This window comes from Lacerta agilis, chromosome 14 (genome assembly GCF_009819535.1).
Source record: "Lacerta agilis isolate rLacAgi1 chromosome 14, rLacAgi1.pri, whole genome shotgun sequence".
NCBI classification, from domain to species: Eukaryota; Metazoa; Chordata; class Lepidosauria; order Squamata; family Lacertidae; genus Lacerta; species Lacerta agilis.
In genome coordinates this window covers 46,223,676-46,244,964 of record NC_046325.1, presented here as the reverse complement: position 1 = coordinate 46,244,964, position 21,289 = coordinate 46,223,676, and the positions used below count along the sequence as shown (strand labels likewise).

At 43.0% G+C, this 21,289-nt stretch overlaps 1 protein-coding gene across 1 annotated transcript in view; it reads right to left on the bottom strand.

Annotated features, from left to right (window-relative positions):
* Positions 1–21,289, bottom strand: part of FHOD3 (formin homology 2 domain containing 3) — a 270,953-nt gene that overhangs the window by 225,759 nt on the left and 23,905 nt on the right.

The window sequence follows — 21,289 nt, the reverse complement described above, 5'->3', positions numbered from 1 at the left end:
GCTAGGTGTAATTCAGAGATTTTCTCAGGGTGGTTTCCTGAGACGACCAATCCTTTTCATGAGAGCAAGAAATCTCAGTGTCCTTCTGTCAACCACACCTTCTCGCTCACTTTTCATCACTTGCACATTTCTCTGTGGAACTTGACATTTTATTCAACAGAGAGAACCACTTCTGCTCTTGTTTACCACATCACTTTATTGTTGGATGAAAGCTAGGAAAGTCCATAATCTTCCCATAGGTTGATGCTGCTTGTTTCTTTGCAGACACAACACTTAAACCCAATTTGCTTTCCTTACCAACAGTTAATTATCAAGTCATGGTGAAGTATTCAGACATAAGTATTAGGCTCCAAACCTGGATGGGAAATCAGTTTGAAGTGGGATCACAAACCGTGGTACATGCTAACTATGATTAAGTGTTACGTTTGTACCACGCAAAACCTGATCAAAGCAACCTCTCTGCTTCCAAGATGAGAAGCAAGATTCCTTTGGCATCTCCATGTACATGATTTCCTGAGACAGAGCTTTGTTCAGCAAATTAAACCAACACTTTCAAAGTACCATTTAAGATCTTAATTGGGATTATGAGTGCACCAGATCTCTATCTCAATTCTGTGTTTAAAAAAACAAAAACAAAAAGTAAAGATACTGTTCTTTTTACAGACAGTAGTATAATATTTGGCTCATCTGACATCTGCAAATAAGTAGTCGAGACAGGCCTTCCTTTACAAAAAGAAAACTATTGAATGTATGAATGCCTAGGCAAATCAGAGTTCACAGGTTTCTAGCTTGCTATAGATGATTTTGCAAACAGAGTGAGGTCCAAAGAGACCTGGGCACACATAATTTTAACCATACCCTATCAGAGATTAAACTCCTATTCCCATGTTTGCAGCAAAAGAATGACAACATAACATGTAGGGCAGCTGATATATTGTGCACATACAATTACAACTTTTCAGATAAGTTAGTCATTGATCCTGGCCACACTTTTGGACATTGTCAATCTTCATATAGAAAATTCCAGGGAAGTTATACAGTGGACCCTCCGGATAAGAATTAAATTTGTTCCGGGGGTCCGTCCGCAACCCGAAAAGTACGTAGGCAGAGGCGCCGCTTTTGCGCACATTTGTGGCACAATTGAGTGCTTCTGCGTATGCGCGCATCGCGAAACCCAGAAGTATACACTTGCGGGTTTGCCGCGTTCGTAACCCGAAAGTTGCATATCCAGAGTGGTACATAACTAGGGGGTCCAGTGTATATGGAATAAGAAAATGTAAACCCGTCTCCCCATGATGTTAGGAATTAAAATCTAGAAGGAATATAAATATTGTGGTTTATGCACATTTTTCTTGGGCATCACCATAGCTTCTGACCAAACCAGTTTTGTGGATCTAGCAAGTGTAAAAATTGATCGCCTCCTAATGAGGCAATCGCCTGGGTGAAGGGCCATTAAGGGGAACAGAGGAAAGGGGCTCTGTGGTAGATGGCCCCCTCAACTCTTGGATAGTTAGAAAGGCATAGCCAGAATTTAGAGCAGAGAGTAAAATGTGACCTAGAAGGAAAAGCAGCAATCTGGGAATGGAGACACAGCAATGTTTGATTTCTGTTTTAATCCAAGGTTGCAGCAATGAGGGAAGCAAGGCCCTCCTGGGGTGTTAATGCTGTGAACCCCTCCATTGTAGGCTCAGGTTGTCTATATGTGTAAATAAACCATACATCATAAAAGCACCACAGTCTCCAGTGTGTCTCATTTCCAAAAGGAAATATGAACCCTGGGTGAGCTTCTGGAACCCATGGAATCTCACACCGCTCAGATTGCAGTGGTGTGTAACAATACATACATTGCAAAAATGAGACGTGCAAAAACTGCATGTGCAGTAATCCCTCTTTCAGTTCTTGGGGGACAGTGGGGGATCATTATCACCACCCTTTCTCTAGTCTCTCCCTTTATTTCTGACCAGCATTTGCAGGTAGTGTTGCTAGATGCACCTTGAACCATATAAAAAGGCCCAGGTTTTGTTGCTTTTGCTGCAATGCGCTAAGAGTTCTGTGGCCCCTTTTGGAATAATATATTTATTATGGTATAGACTTCTGTGGTCCAATACATCATATGCATGAAATGTAATCCTAAATTGACAAGCATAGCTGAGGGTGGAAGAATGTAGGGGCTTGAGGTCAGAGGGAAATGACATCTCTATTCCTTTCTAGATTTTTCTCCCTCTGACTCATTCCCCTTCTACCATGTAAACCTCACACATCGGATGAAATAGACCGCAGCCTGCAAAAGCCTATGCCATACTACATTTTTCATGGAACTGCAGAGTTGGAAGGGACCACAAGGATCATCTAGTCCAACCAACTGGGGCTTGAACCCACAATCCTGAGATTAAGAGTTTTGTTAAGGCTAAGGTGACACAAGACTCTTGCTGGTTTTGAACTATATAATTCAGGCTTGTGATGTTTTTTGAACCAAGATCAAATGCCAGTTATTTTGAAGCTACCCAGCCACTGATAGGGTGTTTTTCCAAACAGAAATGGTGTCAAACCTAGAACAAATAAATGGATACTAAACCAGATCCTTAGAGAATCCACAGCTAATAACCAGGCAAATAGCTGTAGCCTTGGGTAACAACTGAAATTGTAATGACAAAAAGGCACCTCTAATTAGATAACAACTCTTCCATCACTAGGGTGATTAGAACGTCTGCCCACAAATTCAGTTGTGTAATTCGGGGAAAAGAAGCTTTCTTTACTATACCTTTCCAAAGAACTACAAAAATGGGAAGGGCCCTGGGTGTCACAGTGAACAAAACCACAGCTTTCCCAGACTTTAAATGAATTGCTTTGCTTTCAAGTTGAATGAAATGTTTTCTGTTTCTTACATCATTAAGTAAGTATTCCAGTTTCAAAGTACTGGATCTGATGGCGTGATGAGCATATAAGAGAAACTTTCTTTTGGAGGGGGTAAATAGATTACTCTACTTAATATGGATCTATTCAAGTAAAAAAAACCAGAAGTTCTGAAAGTGTCTCTCCGATCTCTAACGGAACCTTAAATTGAAACTTGAAAAGCTTTTCAGTCTTGTCTATCCCAAATGCAGGCGACCTCACATGCATTATTAGGTATATCCCTAGAATTTAATGTGTGCACATAAAATATATGTTGCACAACAAAGAGTCAGTCTTGGGGCACTTAGGACTAACTAGCAAGTTTATCATGGGATAAGCTTTCATCTCTGAATATTGGGCCATGCTGGCTTGGGCTGGTCAAGAGTCTGTGAGAATGAAAGCTTAATGTATGCAAAATGCGCCCAAAGACCATTCACAAGACCACCAATCAATGATAATGCAAACACCCTAATGCAAACACTTGACAAACACTGCCAAGTTAATTAACCCCTACCATGGGACAGAAAACCATTATCTTGCCACAATGCAGAGATTGTACTTCGTAATTATTATTTTTTTAAAAAAAATCATATTGAGAACCACATTTATTTACATTTATCAAGCAAACACCAGAAAACAAATGAAACTCTGCATAACAGATCCAACAACCACAATGGCACAATAGCTGAAATAACATAATATCATCTCTGGTTACAGAACTAATTTAGAGGGAAACTGATGGTCCCGTTACACTTGAATCACATTTTCCCCGAATTGTAGTATACTGGGCTTGGATGTCGTTGTACACAAAACTACTCCGTTCGGGGGGGGGGAGGCATCCCATTTCACCTGTCTCCTGATAACTGATGCCTAAGCCACGCCGCTGTGGCAATTTCCCAAAGTTTACCATACTACATCTCTATAGTAGGAGTCCTATTGTGCTTCCACTATTGTGTTATCACAAGCCTGGCAGTGACTAACGACGAATGTAATCAAGCCCTTAAATACTACATTCCCCGCCTCCAAGTTAAACAGTGAAAGTAGCATTAATTCCCATGTTTTGACCATTGTTTGCCGAGTTATGGTGCTGATCACTTTTGAGTATCTCATTCCAAAATATCACTGCCTACAGGCACTCCCAACCACAGATGAATTACACTTTTTGATAAGCTGTAACCTGGAAGTTTCACACTGGACTTTCCCCTTGGAAGGTTTTTTTTTTTTAAGTTATTTTCCTCCAAAGCCTCTTCCTCTACCTGAGATACGTTGAAGTGTTACACTCAGGACTCACAGGCATGAGGTTCCTGAGAAATTCCATTAGGAATTCCCCTTGCCCGATGGACTGTTGCATAACGGAGGGCAAGGACTTATTCTCTGTGGCCCCACAAGGCAAGACATGATCTAATGGCCTTTAAGGTGTTGTTGTTGTTCAGTCGTTCAGTCGTGTCCAACTCTTTGTGACCCCATGGACCAGAGCACGCCAGGCACGCCTATCCTTCACTGCCTCCCGCAGTTTGGCCAAACTCATGTTAGTAGCTTTGAGAACACTGTTCAACCATCTCATCCTCTGTCGTCCCCTTCTCCTTGTGCCCTCCATCTTTCCCAACATCAGGGTCTTTTCTAGGGAGTCTTCTCATGAGGTGGCCAAAGTACTGGAGCCTCAACTTCAGGATCTGTCCTTCTAGTGAGCACTCAGGGCTGATTTCTTTGAGAATGGATAGGTTTGATCTTCTTGCACTCAATGGGACTCTCAAGAGTCTCCTCCAGCACCATAATTCAAAAGCATCAATTCTTCGGCGATCAGCCTTCTTTATGGTCCAGCTCTCACTTCCGTACATTACTACTGGGCTTTTAAGGTAGAGGGGCTTAAGCTGAGAGGGTGACTGGGAGTGGGGCACAAAGGTAGCAGGGGTATCTAAGGGTATATCTTATTTCTATAATTGCAGGTTTCTTTAAACTGCTTTTAATCTTGTGTTGTAACACTGTGCTGTAAAGTCTAACCTGCCCTGGGACTGCAGGGTGAAGTGTGGGTAACAAATTATAAAAAAATAAAATGCTTCCAGAGATATGGAAGGTTCGGTTGCTCAGGGAAAAGTCACACAGGACTTAGGAAACAGTGAAATCCAAGGAAAGGTTGTCTTTAACAGTCAATTTTGGAGTGTTCCTTATCCTAGGCTTGTTTTCTTTTAATTGCAAAACTAGCCAGCTCTAAGCAAGGGCCTGTAACCTGGCTTTACCTCTACAGAAATAATGCTGATTTCTTACATTGGTCAGTTATAAAAAGAAAATGGGGAGGGGGGAAACCCTAAAAATCTGTGACCCCATTTCCCCCTCACAAAACACAGCTCTTACTGCTAAGCAACAGAAAATGTTCTAGTTTCCCTTCCATTTCTGCAGCTCCTTTTAAACAGAGTGGGTTGGGGGAGGGGCTGGGGGGGTTGAAGACAAAAGGCAACAGAAGCCTTTCTCCTCACCAGATACCTGAAGAGAATTAAAACCCCTTTTTTCTGCTTTCAGCAAGGACAATGGAAATTCCACATTGGCTTTGAATAAAACTAACTCATTAGCCCCAGCTTTGTTCGTTTGTGTGTGTGTGTGTGTGTGTGTGTGTTTTTGCGGTCCTTTAGCTTCAGGCTGACCCACTTGAGAAAGGAAGCGAGGAGGAGCTGGTGGGGGGGGGGCAGGCAAAGCCATTTGCCTCAGACACATGGTAGCCACATGTATTTAAGTACCACAGAGGCCTTCAAGCATCTCTCCCCTTCCACCCACTTACTTCCCCCCCCCCCCGCCACCCCCCTCGAAAAGCAAAAACAGGCAGATAAATCAACTGAAAAGGAACACACTTGTTGCCATGCCAACGGAAACTTCAGGGAACCATTTTTTGTTTGTCCTAAGAAGTCTTTTCAGGGCCTCTCAAGCCATCTCTTCGGGCCCTGCTTTAAACCCCATGTGCATATGGGTAAGGGGGGGGAGTTTTATTTGCCAGCATTCAAAAACAAAAGAACAACAACAAACAAGGAAAACCCAGACCAGCTTTCCCTCATCTAATACCCACTGCTTTTCTCCCCTCTGTTTTGTGTTTCCCATTTTACTGCATGAATGAAAACGTCCCCCTGGCAGCCAGTCCGCCGTGCATTTTAAAAGCATAAATATTGCACCATCCGAGAAGCAGGAAAAGCTGCCAGTGGAAAGTGTCAAGGGTTACCAACACCCCATTTATAAAATACAGGTGGATCCAAGCCCCAAACATGCAGTTTCACCCTCCATGTTTCAAGTCATGAAATGATCAGGCCCGGCACCTTCCTTAAATGGAAGACCACGGTTTTTATAATTAGAATATCGTGGAAAGGTTCATTTCTTTCAGTAATTCAACTTAAAAGGTGAAACTAATATATGAGATAGACTCATGACATGCAAAACGAGATATGTCAAGCCTTTATTTGTTATAATTGTGATGATTATGGCGTACAGCTGATGAGAACCCCAAATTAACAATGCAAAGCGAGATATGTCAAGCCTTTGTTTGTTATAATTGTGATGATTGTGGCGTACAGCTGATGAAAACCCCAAAGTTGAAATTGTTAATTTGGGGTTTTCATCAGCTGTACGCCATAACCATCACAATTATAACAAACGAAGGCTTGACATATCTCGCTTTGCATGTCATGAGTCTATCTCATATGTTAAACTCCAGTAGCTAATGAAAACAATTTCTTACATAAATGGACTTTTCCACAATATTCTAACTTTTCGAGTTTCACCTGTAAATGCTTTCAGCTGTCCCCTTTCAGGGAAACTTGCCCTCATTGATTTGACTGCTGAGGAGGCCCTAAGCATCTGCATGTGCTGCGGAGGATTCCTGGGAGTCCAGGGAGGCTGAGTGCCGGTCCATGTGGGGTCAGAAGTCAAGGCCTCTTGGGTATTGCCATCACTCCCTGTGAACTCATCAATAGCAGCTGACAAGCCCCCCTTTCTGGGAAGCCTCTCCTTCGTTACTGATCTTCCAGCTGAGGAACCTTTGGAAGCCCAACAAGGCTGTCGGAACTTGCTTCGAACCAAGCAATCTACCGTAAATCATACCAGCATGAACCCGCATTTCCAAACACCTTTAGCAGGATACAGCTCCAGTTACTGACTTCCTGAATCAATCCGACTTTAACCCCTTGCTTATTCTGAAATGTGCACTGTTGAAGGACAGGAGAACATTCCAAAAGTTTCGAAACACCAAACATCTGCCTTATATTCGGGCATAGGATTTGATCAGTTTTAGCAGAAGTTCATACTGTTCTCGCCGCTTCCTTCCCTTGCTATTTTAAAATCAATTTAAAGGACCCCCTTTTCTTGGGGAAATGCTTGACTGAGCTAAAACATTTGCCCAAGCATTTCTTTTCTGTTTGTGTGGGCACTTAAAAAACAGCCATTTGTATGCTAATGGGCTTCACTCCCTCCCCTCCTCAAACCATTTTATTCTCCGTTGGATGCACAGATAATATCACAATAATTTCCTTGGCAACCGACAGCAAGCACGCAAACCTACGTCTTAGAAGCATGACCTCCTCTTCCCCCCTGCCCCGCCTAAAGTCACATGCACGGAGCCCCTGAAAGTTAGCACAATCTTTAAACATAATGCCTTAGTTGCTGGACCCAAGAGCTGTTCCTTTGCATGAAAGTTACAATCCTGGCAACGATTCTGGGTCTGGCAAAACCCCAGTCCTTGAGTCATGTGAATGAGACAAGATGTAATAAAAGAGGCTGGGAACATTTTATTGATTCATATTTTATATCCATTTTGAAAGAAAAGTCCAGGGTGGCTTAACAAAGGCACAGTAAAATAAAATTGACTCCAGCAAGTCTTGCCTCCTCTCTTTCTCCAGCTCCAAGCGGCAGGGCGGCTGGCTGCTGATGGATGAATCCTGTGGTCTGCAGTGGTGGTGCTTGGCATTTGTCTGCCTTGGGAGACAGTGGAAGAGTGTGCCTTTGGGGGTGAAGTCAAACCAAAATTACCAAGACCAGATTAAGACTGGGCAGCACTCAATGACCCATAGTCTCAAGGAGCCCACAAGCATTCTAGTAAAGGGTAAATATAAAGGACCACTGACAGTTAAGTCCAGTTGCGAACGACTCTGGGGTTGCGGCGCTCATCTCGCTACAGGAGGAAGCCGGCGTTTGTCCGCAGTTTTCCCAGGTCATGTGGCCAGCATGACAAAGCCGCTTCTGGCGAACCAGAGCAGCGCACGGAAATGCCGTTTACCTTCCCGCCAGAGCGGTACCTATTTATCTACTTGCACTTTGATGTGTTTTCGAACTGCTAGGAGGGCAGGAGCTGGGACCAAGCAATGGGAGCTCACCCTGTCATGGGGATTTGAACTGCCGACCTTCTGATCGGCAAGCCCAAGAGGCTCAGTGGTTTAGACCACAGCGCCACCTGCGTCCTAGCATTCTAGAGTCACCTCCAAAATGCCACGCATGCGTTGAGTTCTTTGTTTCCACCATAAAACGCACAGCCTAAACTCTACCTGGAGGTGGGGCGAGTGGAATTCCAGAACCTTTGAAATAAATATTTTTCAGCCTGCAGGCCACAATGAGGGTTAGCAACCCTTCCGAGGGTTATGTCATATGCACAACACACACACACACACACACACAGCAAGAAAGCCTGCACTGCTCCCAACCATCCCCAGTTTCACTTTTTCTGTTTCCATGTTGTGGCATAAAGTATCCTGGCTGTTGTTATTACATACAAAACCTGTGTTTGGTAATTCTTTACGCCTTCCTGTCTGTGTATGCAACTCAACAGCCACAACAATGGTTCCATCACTAATATTTCCTCTAGCCGTTCCCTCCTGACTTGGTTGTCATTTTGCCATTCCATAGAGTCTGATGCTATTAGATTGCCATTTTTGTACAGTACTCTTCTCTTTTCACACGATGTTATAATGGAGAAGTCTGAACCCTCCCAAACACAAATTTCCATGCTTCTCTCAAGATCTGGAAATTAATGTCTTTATTCTGCTTCTTCATGTACAGCTGCCTCTCATCTTTTTGGCCAATCACGCTACACCATTTTTGGCTTGTCAATTCCCAGCAAGCTTTCAAATTCAGCCTTTCCTCTACAAATCTCCAAACCTACTGAAGGAGGATCAAATCTGCATACGATCTAATGACTGTATATCCTTCCAGTCCTTCCTTTTGTGGGCGGGTGTTTGTGTTTCATTTCAAACTGAGTGGAAGGGGGATGACAAACTATTCTCAAGACGATGTCCAAACAGCTTAATGCATATCCCTGGCTCTTATCCCTGATTTTTACTCCTTGTCATGCATGCAGGATCTCGCCCTAAATGTCAAAAAGGACACTTCCCACTCCTCCACTTAGGAATTCCATTCACCACCAAAGGCTTAGAGGCCCTGAGCTGAAGAGGGAGAATAAAAAGGATTCCTCGCAGTTTTTTAAGCTGCATCTGCCCAGCTGAGCCTCGAAGAAAGCACCCTGCCAAGCAGCGGGAACTTTTGTTAAACCTCTGGTGATTTGCACTGTTGTCAACAGCACCTCTTAAAGGTCTCCTGCAGCTGCACAGAAACGCTAGAAAAGCATGGCTTCATCAACTCCAAGCTCCAGATTTGGAGCACTTTACATCTTAGGTTTTTACAGCAGTGCTAGAGTTCTGAGGCATAAACTCCCCCTAATTAGTCTCCCATATTAAATATCTGTCAAAGAAAAATAACTGACATGCCACAAAAAGCTCACTCTAAAGCAAAATGCCCTCACCTACAGAGCACCGACTTACATAAAATTTAACTACACTCTCAAAATTTATATGTGCGAGTTTTCTGTGTGTGTGTGTGGTTTTTTTTTTAACTTGAGTAGTTATCAAATTAATGCCTACATGTTAGGACTTTTATGGCTGGTTTCCAGCCTTAAAGTGCTTTACAGATTAAGGGCTCATTCATATAAATACTTAATCATGCATACTATCAAAACACAATAGTAATTTAGACTCCAAATCTTTGAACGAATAATCTCTTTACAAACAGAACTACTCCCTGCCTGTGAAGATAAATACGCAGAGCGTTTCCGGAACTAAGGTACCTCTCTGTACGTCAGGATTTCAAGCACATTCTCAAAGGATGCAAGGCAGGCAATATACGACACTACAAAATTCCTGCCTTTGGTGCTGACTTTCTCTGCTATGCATGAGTGAAGCCAAAGTACCGGTAGCTCTGTAGCTTTGGAATATATTCCCCCAAACAGGATCAAGGCATAACATTTGGCTACCACTAGAGCTGTGTTTTCTCAGCCAGTGGACCTTGGGCCACTTTCAAGAGGACCTCAGTGCTGCAGCCTGTCCAGTGCCTCCTCCCTTGCCTGCCCCACCCTCCAGCCATAATAGCCATTTGGTTGCACCAACTGTAGCACCAGCAATTCTTTGCATGCTGAGTAAAGGGGGCCAGAAGACAAAGAAATTCAGATAGGGGGCAGGGAAGGAAGGTCTCTAAAGGGAAAGTGCCCAAGTAGGCACTGTTGGGAAATTAGAAATTGAAATGAAAGGTCGATATTTCAATTAATTAATTAATTTACACTGTATATAAATAAATAGAAAGGAAGGGGGTAAGAGAAGAAACCTGCTGTAGGAGGACTAAATGAACAGAAAAGAGGAGGAATGAAAGGAACTGGCTGTTTGGCAGAGGTACAAGTCGTATGTGAAAGGAGAATGGGAGAAGAAATTGCAGGAGATGGATGAAAAGTGCTTCTGAGGAGTGGGTGGGAATGGGACACTATAAAAGAAAAGGCCTTCTGCACTTAAGTCTGTGGATCAGCAAGTTCTGCCAAAAATTGGGAGGCTGAATCCCAACACTTCAAAAGAGCAAATGTCTACTTGGCTTGAGAAAGAATAGGTACATGAAGTATTGTTGTTTCCTCTCTGTGCTGCTAGGAGTACATATGCCCAGTGGGATTTCTAGTTAAGGTGAGCTTTTGTTGTTTAGTCGTGTCCGACTCTTCGTGACCCCATGGACCAGAGCACGCCAGGCACTCCTGTCTTCCACTGCCTCCCGCAGTTTGGTCCGACTCATGTGGGTAGCTTCGAGAACACTGTCCAACCATCTTGTCCTCTGTCATCCCCTCCTTCTTGTGCCCTCAATCTCTCCCAACATCAGGGTCTTTTCCAGGGAGTCTTCTCTTCTCATGAGGTGGCCAAAGTATTGGAGCCTCAGCTTCAGGATCTGTCCTTCCAGTGAGCACTCAGGGCTGATTTCCTTAAGAATGGATAGGTTTGATCTTCTTGCGGTCCATGGGACTCTCAAGAGTCTCCTCCAGCACCATAATTCAAAATCATCAATTCTTCGGAGATCAGCCTTCTTTATGGTCCAGCTTAAGGTGAGCTATGGAGCCAATTTAATAAATTTCAGTGTTACTTAGCACCTCTTCTCTGATGCTAATCAGGCTAAGGGAGGGGAAGAGAATGACTCCTGTAAACAAGCTGCTAAAGGAAAGGGCAAATGTGATAATGTCTTTACAGAACAGAAACACTTTCTATGTTTTCTGACTTCTATTTCTTTCTTTCATTCACAGCAGAATTAAACTAGATGCCAAAGATCATTTCTTGCAATAGCCTTTGACTAAAAATAGTCTGGTCCCCCCACAAGGTCTGAGGGACAGTGGACCCGGCCCCCTGCTGAAAAAGTTTGCTGACCCCTGAAGCCATCCTCAGGGTAGACCAACTGAATCAATGGGCATGACCAAGTCCATTGAATTCAACTGGTCTAGTCAAGAGTATGTCTTAGTTGGATACCACCTATTGTTTCTGCCGCAGAACGGAACTGGCACAGCACTATTTTCATAGACTAACTTCAAGGAAACATTTATTCTAAAGTCCTGCCCACACCAAAGCCTCAGAGAGGGTAGCAAAAACAACAGCCAAATAAAAGCAGAATAAAAATTTATTTTGCTTTTCAACTTAACCTTGCCCTCCAAAAGGCAGCATAAACAAGAAACTCCGATCAGACTTTGAATTTTGCTAATTTTTAATGGGAGGGAATTTCATAATTTGGGGTAGGGGGAGAGGAGAAGTGGTGACTGCTGGGAATATCTCTCTTTGGTCCTACTTTATAGGTCACATTCAGGCTGAATCGTGAAGAGAGGCCCCACAGTCAATCTCAGAGGCTGTAATTGGGGGTGAGCAGAGGCTCCCGGTTCTTTTTTGGCACAGAGCAGAATAAATCTGTTCCACTTCACCAAAACTCTGGAACTGTTTCCGCTATTCACTTGACAATCACTCCTCTGTCTGCTCAACAGCCTTTCAGATTCAGGGGGAAGTCTAGCACAGCCAGGGGACCGTGCTAGATCACCACCATCCCAGCATCTCAAAAATTCAGATGCAGACATCGGATGTGGTTCCTTAACTTTTACTGAAGTTAGCGGATGGAGGTGCTTCTCAGGTTGTCAGAATGGAGGCTGTGGTGTGTGTGTTTTTAAAAGGGGGGAGCATGCATTCTGGACAACACATAAACAATGAGATCTCACATCTTGAAGGATCTTGTTTACATTGTGCAGAAGGTCAATGTATTTGATGTTTTTGTGCACTACTACAGAACTTTTTCTACATGCACTCGATTCTCAGTAATCACCATAATCTTCAGGCAGTTTGTAGCCAATTTGTAGCAATCACATTAACATTAGCATCTTATTCTTTAATACATATGTCCCTTATCATATGTACCTCTTTGCATATTTGCATTTCAATGTGGTGGATATATTTTAACATTCAGTGACTTGGAGCATTATTTTTCTTGCATTAATGGTTAAATTATATGCTGCTGTCTATTTGGTACTGCAGCTAGCTAAATAACAGGTATGCCCAAGAGCATTGCACTGTTTCTGTTACTATTACAACTGTTGCCCTTGTTACCTGGAAAGCACACACCAAACTTATTAATGTGTTATTGGTGAAATGGATACTAGCTACCTAAGAGAAGCATAGTCAATGTGACAAAATAAAAAAGTTCCCTAGGCCTTTCCAGGCTCATTGGACGGTGGAAACCTTAGCGAAATCCACTGACTGACAGTTCTTGTTGTCAGAAAGTTATTCCTGATGTTTAGTTGGAATCTCCTTTCTTGTAACTTGGATCCATTGGTTTGAGTCCTACCCTCCGGAGCAGGAGAAAACAAGCTTGCTCCATCTCCCATGGGACAGCCCCTTAGGGCAGTGTTTTTCAACCACTGTTCCACGGCACACTAGTGTGCCGCGAGATGTTGCCTGGTGTGCCGTGGGAAAAATTGAAAAATTACTTTATATATAGTCAATATAGGCACAGAGTTAATTTTTTTAACATTTTCTAATGGTGGTGTGCCTCGTGATTTTTTTCATGAAACAAGTGTGCCTTTGCCCAAAAAAGGTTGAAAAACACTGCCTTAGGGTTGTGAACTCAGAGAGAAGAGGCCCCTTTCATTGGCAGTAACTGGTACACAGAGCCTCTTTTTCCACAAGGGATCACCACTGGACTGGATTAAAATTGATTTAAAAGAGGGAAGTGGCAACACCTGGACTATCTTTGGCTGAGGGAAGGCATGGTTAAAACTGGCCCTCCAGCTGTTTTGGGACTACAATTCCCATCATCCCTGACCACTGGTCCTGTTAGCTAGGGATGTTGGGAGTTGTAGTCCTAAAACAGCTGGAGAACCAAGTTTGGCCATGCCTGGCCTAGAGCTTTATAGGTTATACTCAGCATGGTTTTATTATTATTATCATCAGTTTATTAGACTTGTTAGTCCCTTGTTACCCAAATGTCTCCAAGCAATTTACAGCACATTTTAAAGCACGAATATAAATACATTAATCAGGGGTGGCCAACTCTCAAGAGACTGTGTGGCAGTGATCTACCCCCTTTTTTGGGGTTCAGGTCAAAGTTGTTGAGTTTTTTCAGGGAGGAGGTAAAATGTCGAGATTTTTTTTAGGGGAGCCACGGTTGTTCAGCTTCTTGGGGGGAGCCAATGATTCTATCAGTGATCTATAGCAGACGTCCAGTGATCTACTGGTAGATCATGATCTACCTGTTGGACATGCCTGCATTATACCATAAAAAAACTACAAAACACACAATAACTACAAAACACAGCAGGAAGCTTGGTAGCATAGCATTGATAAAACAGTGTTATCTCAGTCTATCAAAAGATCGGGAGAGGGGAGAGGGGAGAGGTAAGCTTTATCCGCAGCCAAAAGGTTGTCAGTGAAGGCACCAGGCAAACCTCGCTGGGGAGAGCATTCCACAGATGGGAAGCCACAGCTAGAAAGACCTTGCTTTCTCACCACCCTCTGAGCCTCCTTCAGAGGGGGGGACCTAGAGAAGGGCTACTGGAAAAAGATCTAAGGGTTTGGGTAGGTTCATAACTGGGAGAGGCCTTCCAGGAAATACTGAGCCATAAAGAGCTTTGTGGGTCAAAATTTGGCATTCTGAAATAGACTCAGAAGCAGGCAAGATGGCAGGCAGCGCAGTAGTAACGGAATTTATGTTATTTGATTTATTTTCCTCAAGCCTAACGGAAGCTTCTGAACATAAAGTACACTGCAGTAGTCCAGCCCTGGCGTTACCAGAGCGAGAAGAGGTGACTATGGCTAAGCTAGCCGTTTCCAGAGAGGGCAGTAGCTAAATCAACAGGAAAGTTTTAGTTTAAAAAGTGCTTTTGTCATGTTCCCGGCCCCCCGCCCCCCACTCAGAGGCCAAGCAAGCCTCCAGGCACCCTACCTAAGCAAACCACAGCCATGCATTCTCAATGTCTGCATGCTTCATACATACTTGCACATGTTTCATGTGTGTGTGTGTGTGTGTGTGTTAAGGGAGGAGCAATTCATTTTTATTTCATTTTTTGACAACAAGGCAAAGGACAGTGGCCACAGGCTTTCCTTTGAGCAGAATGACTCAACAGCTCACCTTTTCTCCTTTGCTAAGGAGGGCTGTGAGAAAAGGGGCTTCTTGGGAAACCTATTTTTCCGCAATTGAGGGAGGGAGGAACACTTGCATAGAGAAGAGAGCATTCCGGAGGCTTCTGTTGAAATGCATGGGAAATCAAAGAATTGCAGAGTTGGAAGGGACGCTAAGGGTCATCTAGTCCAACCCCCTGAAATGCAGGCATTTCAAGTGAAGCATCCCTGACATATGGCCATCCAACCTCTGCTTTAAAACCTCCAAGGAAGGAGCGTCTGTTTCATCATACAGCAGCCCTACCTGTCAGAAATCCTTTGCAACTAGGGTGGCTAGCAATCCTATACACTCTGAGTCTACTCAGAGTAAAACCACTGAAGTTAATAAATCTTAGCCAGCCATGTCATCAGGTCTACTCTGAGTAGGGCTAGCATTGAATGCCACCCACTTATGCCGGAATACAAGGTCAATTGGTATCCAAAACAGCTGAGAGAGCAAGGAGATTCAACTGGTTCACACTCCTCCTGTCTCTCTCCTGGCAGAGGTCATTGCACAAGACAACCAAAGCAGTTTCCGTACCCAAGCCAGTCTTGAATTCCAATAGAGATGGATCTAGAAAGTCTGCCTCCTCTAAGAGTACCTGAATGTTGAATGAATTACCACAGGGGGAGCTGAGTGCAAACATTAGAGCTCTGGTGGAATGCGCTCCCAGAATCCCAAACCATTGTCGAGGTCAGCCCCGTGTGGAATACATTGCGGTCCTGTAGTCTGCGGAATGACCAAAACACGAGTGGGAGCTTCTAGGTCCCCAGAGCTGTTATTACTGTTATTACACAGTAACTATCACCAAAGCCACCTCTCAGTACAGTACTTGGGAGAACATGCTGGAATAAACTTACCACATTTTAACAACCCCTTTAGTGGGCAATATGGCCTAAAATTATTTTGAAAATGGGTAAGGAGCAGCAAAAATATTGTTCATGTGGGTCATAGAAGGGGCTTTAGTTTTAGTTGTTGTTTTTTGCTTTTTATTGGGTTAGCAATTTGTAAAGACTGTGACATTGTCACTGGTTTAAGTTTAAAGCTATGGTTTTCCCATTAGTAATGTATGGAAGTGAAGAAGAGAAGAAGAGTTTGGATTTGATATCCAGCTTTTCACTACCCGAAGGAGTCTCAAAGCGGCTAACATTCTCCTTTCCCTTCCTCCCCCATAACAAACACTCTGTGAGGTGAGTGGGGCTGAGAGACTTCGAAGAAGTGTGACTAGCCCAAGACTGATCGCCGAATAATTGATGCTTTTGAATTATGGTGCTGGAGGAGACTCTTGAGAGTCCCATGGACTGCAAAAATTTCAAACATACCCATCCTTAAAGAAATCAGCCCCGAGTGCTCACTGGAAGGACAGATCCTGAAGTTGAGGATCCAGTACTTTGGCCACCTCATGAGAAGAGAAGACTCCCTGGAAAAGACCCTGGTGTTGTAAAGATGGAGGGCACAAGGAGAAGGGGACGACAGAGGACAATATGGTTGGACAGTGTTCTCGAAGCTACCAGCATGAGTTTTACCGAACTGCGGGAGGCAGTGGAAGACAGGAGTGCCTGGCGTGCTCTGGTCCATGGGGTCACGAAGAGTCGGACACGACTGAACGACTGAACAACAACACAAGTTTTTGAAAGCGTCGTGATTTTTATTTATTTACTGTAAGCAAAAACAGGTTTATAGTGTACATCTGGAACAGTCATTGTGGTTCACTTAATTATGTTTATAGAACAGATTAACCTGATCTATATCATTATCTATAGGATGCTCTCCCAATTTCTCTGAGCGCTGAGAAGGGATTTAGTGCTTACCTAGATTTGGTTTCCCTTTGGAAGCAGGTCACGGCAAGCTTATGGCATTTGCTACTGTTCATATTTATTTACATGTATTGTAACGTAGATAAAGGGGCGTTGACCTCCAGACAGAGGAAAACTGTCAGAATCTCAAAAACTCAGCTCTATTTCTTCGTATGCAGCCCCACTTAAAAACTGTACTCTATCCTTTGTTCCCTTTTGCAGACCCCCAGGTTACTCCACCCTTTTCTATGGGATGTTTTCCCCCTTCAGGTTCAGAAATATTGTCAAACAATTAGCTTCCGATGAGACACACCATCCTGGGGCTTTTGAGATGAAGCAACCCACAGTGAAAGTCGTTGGTTTCTGAACCATGACATGCTTTAGAAACCATCGTGTTTTAAAAAAATAATCATTGGAAGTTTAGCAGCCTTGCTTTACAAAATTAGTATTCCACGCGCAGAGGACCATGAAATATGGAGATGATTTATTATATATTCTTATTTTACATAATGCACACACATCAGTTTCCCACTAAGAGAAAGGACGGTTTTTCTTTAGATGCAGTGAAGTAAAACTGATAATCATGTTCTTTGTTCCCTTTAGGAAGCCCTGTTCCCACATTTGGTTGCCAGAGTTCAACTCTTTCTGAAGGAAAACAACACTCTCTCTCTCCTTTTCTTCTTTGAAAAAGCAAGCAGTCTGGCTAGCGGAGTGCCCTCAAAAGAAAATAAAAGAAACAGATTGAAATTCTACTCAGCTTTCTTCCTGTTTTACTAGGAGGATTTACAGCTATGGTGACTGTGTGCATCAAGAAATGCTTTTAATGAGTGACCATGGAAACAAATGTAGAGGAAGCTGCAGAGGACCAAGTCAACGCTCCTTTTTGCTCTTTTTATTTAATTTACGTTAACAAAATTTGGCCCGTATTTTCCTTAAGGCAGGACAAGTATGGAATCCATGACCATCTTCATAACAAATCTTGTTTGTGGCAACCGAAACACCGTGTAGCATTTCTGCTCTGGTTTTACATTCGTTTGCTTGCTTTAAGCAAACAAACTTTGTGGACTGTTTGTAGTTCCCAACTAAGAAGGATCCAGGAACTCAAGTTACATACCCACTAACATTTCGCAGGTGAAAACATGCACAAACACACCTATATTCTTACACCAAGGACCACTGCCTGAGCCCTCCTTCTACCTAAACTTCAACACACACACCCCAATTAAACACTAAAACACCTTCCACTGTATCCCAGATGAAAAGAGGGATAGATACATCTATGTATTTACAACTCTATTCCAAGGTCAGCCCACCCCCTACCACCCCACTACCCATGAAGGAAGGCTGTTCTCTGACTGCTGTAGGTGCCACCAGAATACGTGGTATTCTTTTATTCTGAAACAGCCTGTAGTGTGCTGCCTTTTGAAAATCCCACAGACTTCCCATGGAGCAAAAGAAGCACGAACAATAAAATCAGAACTGTCCCTAGTAAATAGAAATAGTTGGGGTATTTAACACTGCTGAATATTCTTTGCTGCCTGCTAGATCTACCCTGGTCCGGTTTCTATAGCACGGTGCGCTGGTAAACGGACTATGCAAACTGAAAAAACAGTGTGAATATGTTGGAATAGTTCAGATGCAATGCCAAAGCGCACTATCTGTTGATGATGGTTTAAGCTCCAAATCATGATTTCTGCTCCATATATATAGGCAAACCAATTTTTTATGAACCATCCTCCCTGAGAATCCCCATATGGAAACAGAGCAATGGCTTGGAAACTCAGATTATTACCATTATTTATTTGTTTGTTTGTTTGTTTGTTTTTTGTACCCCACCTTTTTCCCTGACAGGGACTCAAGGCTGCTCACAGATACAAATAAGAACAGCAAAAAACACAGGAAAAAATAAAAATAACTAAAAAGCAATTAAAACAAAATAAAAAATAAAAAAATTCCTTCCAGTAGCACCTTAGAGACCAACTAAGTTTGTTCTTGGTATGAGCTTTCGTGTGCATGCACACTTCTTCAGATGCACACGAAAGCTCATATCAAGAACAAACTTAGTTGGTCTCTAAGGTGCTACTGGAAGGAATTTTTTATTTTGTTTTGACTATGGCAGACCAACACGGCTACCTACCTGTAACTAAAAAGCAATTAAACATTGATAGAATTAAAACTATATACATATGTACATATAAAATGTCTATTAAAAACATACAGGTAATTGCAAAAGAAACATCGCAGTACCAGCCCAATCCTTAAAAACCGTCAGTTTCCAAAAGCCTGTTGGGATAAGAAAGTATTTAACTGCCACTGGAAAGATAACAAGGAAGGAGCCAGTCTAGCTTCTCGAGAGAAAGCCCTCTCTTGCCTTCCCCATTCATGCACAGTGGGTGACAGAGGCAGGACTGAGAGAAGGGCGTCCCACGAAGATCTCAGAACATGGGCGGGTTCAAATGAGGGATTAGGGTACCATATTTTTCGCTCCATAGGACGCACTGGACCATAGTACGCACCTCATTTTTAGAGGAGGAAACCAGGGAAAAAATATTTTTCTGGTTTTCCTCCTCTAAAAGCCCTGTTTTTTTGAGGATCAGCTAAAAGTTTTACAGCTTTTTTTGCAAAGGGAAAAGCCCTGGTTTTTTTGAGGATCAGCTAAAAGTTTTGCAGCTTTTTTTCAAAGGGAAAAGCCCTGGTTTTTTTGAGGATCAGCTAAAAGTTTTGCAGCTTTTTTGCAAAGGGAAAAGCCCTGGTTTTTTTGAGGATCAGCTAAAAGTTGAGCCTACATGTAGGGCCTTATAGGTCATAAACAGAACTTTGAATTGTGCCCGGAAACAGACGGGTAGCCAGTGGGCCGCTTGGAGCAAGAGAGTCATCTGCTCCCTATAACCAACCCTGGTCAGCAATCAGGCTACAGCTCTTGGAGCCAGTTGAACTTTCTGAACACTTTTCAAAGGCAGCTCCATTATAGACCATGCCTAGTCTATGCCTAGATGTTACAGCTGAACCACTGCTTTGTATTCAGGGATATGCATTCATGTGCAGCAAGTCAAGGTGCACCCCAACCATCATGTGGTTCATATTCTACAAGTCTGAGGAAGAAGCCTCAAGCACTCATATGTATGTGTCTACAGATTAAGATTGGTAATAAAAATATATCTCCAACATCTCTCCAAACGACAAAATAGGGCCAGTGACTCATCAGGAACAAGTGCCAGATGTATGCAGTCGCCATACATCTCAGAAAGGTTTTTTAAAAAACTGTAATCATCCACTAATGTATTCAGAACATTCACAGTGGGAAATGAAGCTTTAATGGGATAAATTGAAGAGATGAAATTACTTCAACGGAAGTCATAGTCTCATTCTATTCTGCCTCGGTCAGACCACACTTGGAATCCTGTGTCCAATTCTGGGCACCCCAGTTTAAGAAGGATGTTGACAAGTTGGAATGTGTGCAGAGGAGGGCAACCAAGTTGACCAAGGGTCTGGAAACGAAGCTTTATGAGGAACGGTTGAAGGAGCTGGGTATGTTTAACCTGGAAAAGAGGAGACTGAGAGGAGCTATGACAGCTAATATCTGAAAGGCTTTCACAGAAGATGCAGCAAGCTTGTTTTCTCCTGCTCTGGAGGATAAGATAGCAACAACAACAACACAGTGGTACCTCGGGTTACGTACTTAATTCGTTCTGGAGGTCCGTTCTTAACCTGAAACTGTTCTTAACCTGAGGTACCACTTTAGCTAATGGGACCTCCCACTGCTGCTGCGCCGCCAGAGCACGATTTCTGTTCTTATCCTGAAGCAAAGTTCTTAACCTGAAGCGTTATTTCTGGGTTAGCAGAGTATGTAACCTGAAGCGTATGTAACCCGAGGTACCACTGTAATAATTATAATTATAATTATTTATACCTCGCCCTCCCCAGCCAAGACCGGGGTCAGGGCGGCTAACACTGAATATAAATACAGTAAAAACATAAAACAAAACAAAACAGCTGATTAAAATATAAGTTAGAATGCAGCTTAAAATGCAGCCTCGTTTTGGTGGCTGCATTTGCTTCCTACTGAAGAAAGAATTAAAGGCAGAAGAGCCACACCAGACAAAGGTAGCAACCCTACAGAAGTCCAGAGTAAGAGAAGGTGACCAGATGCATAGGATGGCAAGGCCGCTGTACCTTCAAGCAGTTGTGCTTCAGGAGGTACGACCTCTCCTGTCTCCTTTGTCTCCGCACATGTCTGAGTAAGAGATGGACATTAGCTTATTGGCCACAGATATCAAGGGTGAGTTCCATTAACAGAAAACCTGCACCTGGGTTGTACCAAGGTGGGACTCACATGGAAAACTACAGGTGAAACTCGAAAAATTAGAATATCGTGGAAAGGTTCATTTCTTTCAGTAATTCAACTTAAAAGGTGAAGCTAATATATGAGATAGACTCATGACATGCAAAGCGAGATATGTTGAGCCTTTATTTGTTATAATTGTGATGATTATGGCGTACAGCTGATGAGAACCCCAAATTAACAATTTCAGCTTTGGGGTTTTCATCAGCTGTGCGCCATAATCATCACAATTATAACAAGCAAAGGCTTGACATATCTCGCTTTGCATTTCATGAGTCTATCTCATATATTAAACTCCAGTAGC